Below are 6614 nucleotides of genomic sequence, written 5' to 3'. Positions count from 1 at the left end.
TGTAATAGCAGTGATTGGGCTCTAAGTTAACCCTTGATGGGATCTGGCGCACACATTCGATAAAGCGCTGTAACAAAAAGCACTTTATGTTAGTATATATCCATAGAGGGTTAACTTAGAACATGATCTGCTACTTTTAAAGTGCCTTAAGAGCTTTGAACATCTGTTCAGTTATGGCTTTAGTGTGCTTTCTGACTGCTTAATACATAATATGTGTAATGTCTGTACCTAGCCTTAGAGACTAACTCGTCAGAAATGTATAAACTTTTGTAAACCACAGCCTACTTGCTCAGATGTTATGAATGGACTTTGCAGAGAGCGTGGGTGCCAAATAGAAAGGAATAAAGTAATTTAAATACAAAGGATAGGGAAAATGGAATGAAGGAATAGGGAGAGGAGTGCCACTAAGAGAGGAGAAGGAAGAGTTCATAGAGAATAAACAAAGCCGTTAACCCATTAAGGGACATAAGGGGAGTGTCTACATATCACCTGTGAGTGAGTTGTATTCTCTCGCCTTGGAACTGCGCTGAGTGATTCGGACTGCACGGTATCCGCCAACACTTTCCTGCCACACCTTGATGGAATTTATGTCTGGGAGGATGGATGTTCTGGCTTGCACGTCCATCTGATCTTGTCACAGATCTTCTTCAGGGCTCCAACCTTCCCTATATCTGCCCCTTTCCTCTTAGGTAGATGTTCACTGTTCTCCATGGATGGTGAATGGAGACAATCCAGGCCTCTCTCTCTCTCTCTCTGATCCTTAGCTTGTGGTAGCTGATCCTGCTTTCTCCTTAGCTCTGTTGCTGTATGAAGATTCTCTTTAAATCAAAGAAGTGTTATCTGTCTGAGATTCCTTGGACTTCTTCCCTTGTAGATCCTGAGGCCTCGACTTCAAAGTCTCTATCCTTTGTTCTGGCAGCTTCAGGGTGGCCTCTGTCCCGGCTTGCTGCAGCAGCCAGTCCTTTTTTATCCACTACCTTTCCCTCATTGGTGGGCTGGCCCAACTGCTTCCCATGGGGATTCTTACCCTAGATGACCAGCCTGAGCTTCTGCAAGGGCTGGGTCTCTGTCCTTTCCCCTTTTCCTGGTTACTTCTCTCTCTCAGGCAAAAGGCTTGATCTTTGTCCTCGTGGCATGTTTCACTCTCTGCATCTCCTGAAGATATGGCATGCTGGGCTGCTTCTCTAGGTTCCTCCCCCTCCCTGCTGCTTTCTTACTGGTGATTTCACAGGTTTCTGCGCTCTGGGGATTGCCAGCAGGTGTGTTCTCCTGGCTGCCTGAGCCACGCTACTTATCTGGACCCAGAGAGGTGAGTTCCCTGGGCTGCTTCTGTGGGAGCATGGCAGGGGCTGGGACCCTGTCCCTGCCACATCACTGTACACCAACATTGCTATGGTGCTATGCTTTGGTACTTTCTTTTAGAAGTACTAAAGCACGGTGCAGTAACCACCTGTACTGCGTGATGTGCACAGCACATGGTTAGATTTCTCCACTACTTCTTCATAGTGGTGTGCTAAAATGGGGGGGTGCCACTATGGTGAAATTGCTGCCGATTGTGTGTAGACTCACATGATCTATGTCACCATAGCATGCCATACAGTGACATAGCATGTCACTATGGTGATGTAGGGCAACGTGTAGATGTGCTGGAGGGTTATAAAAAGTAGTGTAGATAATGGGATAAGAATCCAGAATATCTGGGATGGGAGTTTTAAAATTTGGGAGAGAGGGGAACAGGTGGAAGAAAGAGGACATAAGAAAGCAAATAAGGAAAATATACAAGTCTTGGTATAACTGAGAAGACTCCAGTGAAATGAAATAATAAAGAATTACAGAATGTTGTAAAGTTACATATAGTTAATTCATTTAAAATGGGGCTATCCAAATGGCAGTTCACGGCCTGCAGGTGGCCCACAAGTGGTTAAATCATGGCCTACGGGGCTGTAGATTCTGTAGCAGGGTGTGTGTGGCAATGTTAAACTCCTGAGGCTATCAGAGCTACTGTGTCAACAAGGCAAGCACATGGGGTTAAATTGTTGTTTGTTATGCTGCATCCCATTTGGGATGCCTTTCAGTGCCAGCTTGATGAGTGGTGGTGGCATTAACCCCATGTATGTTGGTTGCTGAATTTCTGGTTGGTAACATATTTTGGCAGCATGGTCAGCATGTAGGGGTTAATACTTTAGATGCTCACCCCACTGCTGTAAGAAGCCCCAGGATCTGGATCTTGCCTGCCAACCCAAATTGGCTGGAAAGCCCTGATTTAGAATATTTTCTCAATTGCATAAATAGCTTAGTATAGTTAACTTTCATTCAACTATCATGATTTACACCAGCTGAGGATCTGGCTAATGGAGTACTTTGATGTGTTTAAGACAGAATTTAAGAGATGGGAAAGGGAGGGAGCCCCTAGAAGAAAACTGCTCTGATCACTTTTCCTGAACAAAATATATCTAATGTTGTGCCTGTTCTGCTTGGGCTATTGAACCATATGAGGAATACTTATAAGGCCTTGGAGACACACACACACAATACCATGACATTGAGAGGATTGTGAGATTTCCTAGAGAGAAAGCTGAAAAAGCACTTAGGACTTTTGTAAGGTGTATTTTTTTGTAAAAAGTGGACATCATTAAAACTCAGGTTTTGTTAGGTTATTTTAATCTCCTTTTCTAAACATTTGAGGAGTATGCCAGTTACTGAAGGTATGTGGGGCTATGGCTGGTAAGATTTTAAATAAAAATGCATTTATATAAAAGAAACCATAAGGACTTCAAGTAGTAGAAGGTCTGCCAGGAATGGAAATGAAACAGTGCAGGAACATGCACAATCAAGAAGAGCAGCAAATGTGTCCAATAAGTGACAGGGGTAATAATCAATCATAGCTGATATGCTTTCTTGGATGCAAGTTAAAGCTATTCTCTCCAGTGGCACCCTCAGGCCAAGCTGATGCTGAAAAACATTCTTTCTTCCTTGAGCAGAATGTAAGCTTTTCAGAACAGGGATCATCATTTAGTTTTTCTTTGTTCAGTGCTTAGGACAATGGTGCTTTGAATGGATTATGGTCTCCAAGTACCAACGCTTCAGCAAACCACGTCTGGGACCTATTTACAACAACTTATCTTGGAAGAATCTGGGTCCATGAATGAATTCTAGGCATATAGAATTCTAATTCTTATGGTAACTGAAATTTAGCTGTTTGCACAACACCGCATATTAGAAATTTGCATGATGACATTTTCAAACGTTTTCTGAATTGTATTTTGACCTGGCTGAATTATTTATTGTGAATAAATTACCAGATAGATGTTGACATTTTTTTCAAATAAACCATCGGTAAAAAACTATTTATAGTATTCAATTAGCCTTGGCAAACATCCAAAAATATATTGTGTGTATGTGTGTGAGCGTACTTTTTTTATCCTACCAACCATGGAATAAATTATTTGCAAGCACATTTTTTATTATTTGACCTGTTCTAATTGGATCAATTCCAACTGGTTTAATCACACATTGCTTTGATCAAACTTAGTGGTAACATGTTTTTTAATATTTACAAAACAAGTAGAAACTTTTGTATAAAAGTGATGGCTTTTTCCCAGAAAGTGCAATTTGATTTATGTTTGCTGCAGTTTCTCCGCTGAATAATATTTCTCTTCACAGAATCACACAATCTCTGCTATATGAACATAATAGATATTCTTTTCTTAATAGTGAATCAACGTTCTTTTCATGTTGATAATGACAACTCTAAACCCTGAAAGGTTCCAGGCGTCTTCAGATCCCAGGAATGGGAATGACTGAAGAGTCTTAGCAGAACAATTGTTAAAATTTGATCCTTTGAGTCACATTTTTTTCTTGATTACTCTTGTTATAGCATTACCTCAGTAACTTTCACATTGATATTACAATGGGTATAGAGCAAGTTTGAAATACTTACCTGGAGTGACTGCTCAAATTCCTATAGAATGATATAACGAGCAAATTCTCTATGAAACCCTTTTTCCATTTTAGTTCAATGATACCTTGGAACTAATGACCCAATAAGTGTGGTAGAGCCATTCTGTTTGGTGAGCATTCAAGCAGGATGTGTTTTTCTGGGTCAGTAAAACAACGTTTTTGAAGTTGTCATTGTTCTCCATAATCTTGGGCTAGGTGTACAGTACAAAGTTTTGCTGGCACAGCAAGGAGTATACAAAATCCCACATCTTCTGGCTGACATATATGAGATATAGCAGTGCCTATGGAATAAGGCTTTAGGGGCTTAAACATGGTCTATCTTAAAAAATTAAGGTGGTTTTTGTTGACATAGTTCTGCTTGTGCCTATACACAAATCTGAGGTAAACCAAGAGAACCTAAGGCTAGGTGGGGGGCATCATCAACTTCCTGCTAATCACTGTGGAGACCTTGCATGAAGTTGATCTTGAAATCTTTGAAATACATAGTGAGAGGAGGAGGAGTGACAGGCCAAATGTATATGGATCCTTAAACCTCTCAAGGTACATGCAAATGTTCCCGGGGCCCAATCACATGGCTTACTTTAAGCCTCATGATGGTAGATTGGCTCTTACTTGTGCAGATGTTTACCAGTGCCAGGAGCCATACTGAGAATGCAATATAAGTAAGCTAGGTTGAGAGGAATAGTGGGCAGGATTGGTGGGGTAGCAGGTCCACAGAGAGGTTTGGTGGGTCCATGGGGGAGTAGGGTGTTGGGAGATTGGTTGGGCTGGCAGGTTTGTGGGTCCATGGTGTGGGGGAGGTTGTTGGTCAGGGGGCTAAAAATAGCCCAGTTAGGATGGGGCTTTCCTGGCCCTGGGGCTGTTCTTTGTACATGTACAGATGTTCAGTAGATTAAGTTAACATGTGCCTGATCTAACTTAATTCAAGTGAACTAAATTAGATCAGGCTGGATATTCTTTTACCTGATCTAACCTCCCGGAATATATGTACAGACTGGCATTTAGATTGACTAGTTAAATTTATCTAAGTGTAATATCTGCACATACGCTCTGATAGATAGAAGCTTTGTCAAGTACATCAGCACTGGAGCCATACATAGAAGAGTCAGGATGAGTGCAATGAAAAAGTGAGAGAGAATTTTGGTAAGGATACTACTGCGTATTTTTTTCTGAAGTGCATTTGTTTATTTTTTGCTTTTCCAAAATGTCCTTTCATAGATTGTCAAGTCAGAAGGAAACACAATAGATCATCATGTCTGACCCCTTGCCCCTGGTAAAAATAATCACCTGGAGTACCTGCATTGGCTGGAAATTGAACCCAGGTCTCTTGCATGGCAAACAAGAACTCTACCACTGAACCACCAATGCTTGCTTGTAGCCACTAATGCTTGTTTGTTGTTTCCCAACACCCAATTTGAAAATACCCTTTCCCACGACCTGAGAATGAAGCACAGAACTGTCAGAGGTTTTTTATTTATTTATTTATCAGACGTCTACTGGTCAGAAAATAGGATAAAATTAGAAAATAGAGCTTTTCAATTGAAAGTTAATGTTTGCACACCTGAAATATGTTCCATTTTCAGCCACAAAAGGTGAGTAGCATGATTCAGTACAGCCAAGTTATATTACATGGAAGTATTCCTGGGAAAACATTTGTGTACCTGCTGAAGTGAAGTAGCAGTTCTGTGGAAGATTTTGTAAGAGAACTTCACTCAGTACATAAAAGGAATGACTGCCCCAGTCCCAAGAGGTTAATTCTCATATCATTTTGTGATTGATGTAATACTTATGCCTCTGGCTTAGCTTTCTTCTGGCTGAGAAAGCTAGATTGTGTGGCTGCAAGTGCTGCAAAGTATGTTATTTTACTTGAATATAAGTAATTAGAAGTGGGAAAGTGGAAGATTATTAATGGATTTCGACATCAGAATGACAGTCATGAACTGAGGATTTTCCAATCCTGAACTGATTTCCATTGATGAATGTGGTTAGTAAACTTCTTAATAGTCATTCTATTTTGACTCTCAAGACAGATGTCATTCTGAGGTACACATTCCAGAAGGAGTAAAAAACTAAGTGCATAACTCAATAAGTGCAGCTTTTCTATTTGAAAGTTTTTCAGGCACTGCTGATCTACCCAGATCTTCATCTCAGTGCAACTCTAGGGGCACGTCCAGACGAGCCTGCACATACCCCTTGCAGTGTCTCAAACCCCTTTGATGCTGCAAGAGGCATGTGCAGGAACAGGAAAAGGTTCCCCCCCCAACTGCAAGTTTGCAGGGCGGGGGCAAAATTAGACCCCTGGATATCCAGGGGTCTAAAAGAAATGGAGCTGAGAAAACCTGAGGCAACTAGTGGCTGGGTCCTCCACAGAAATGCTCTGGCTGCCAGAGTGTCTCTGTGGTTGGCTCTTGTCTTGGTGCTGAAGCATGCTGCCAGCAGCAGGGCTCCAGCACCAGTAAGTAAGGGGTTGGGAGGCTGGAGGAGGGGGGAGGGGACTATTGGGGTGACCCCCACTGGCCCCACCCACTCCCTCAGCCTCAGCCTCCCCCAGCCTGGGCCCTGCTGCCCCCCACTGCTCTGTGCTTCCCAGAGGGGGCTCTGCCAGGAGGCCCTAGAGCCCCCCCCCCCAGCCCCTGCTCAGTAAGTAGAGGCTT

The 6614-nt window shown here is 42.3% G+C and overlaps 1 non-coding gene across 1 annotated transcript; it reads right to left on the bottom strand.

Moving 5' to 3' along the window:
• Window positions 1-5257: 5257 nt before the first annotated feature.
• On the bottom strand, window positions 5258-5328 carry TRNAG-GCC. The gene has a single exon. It is a non-coding gene; the product is annotated as a tRNA-Gly (tRNA).
• Between the last annotated feature and the right edge of the window lie 1286 nt (window positions 5329-6614).

The sequence above is a fragment of the Alligator sinensis genome, unplaced genomic scaffold, assembly GCF_000455745.1.
Source record: "Alligator sinensis unplaced genomic scaffold, ASM45574v1 scaffold122_2, whole genome shotgun sequence".
Taxonomy (NCBI): Eukaryota; Metazoa; Chordata; order Crocodylia; family Alligatoridae; genus Alligator; species Alligator sinensis.
This window is presented reverse-complemented; position numbering and strand designations above follow the sequence as displayed.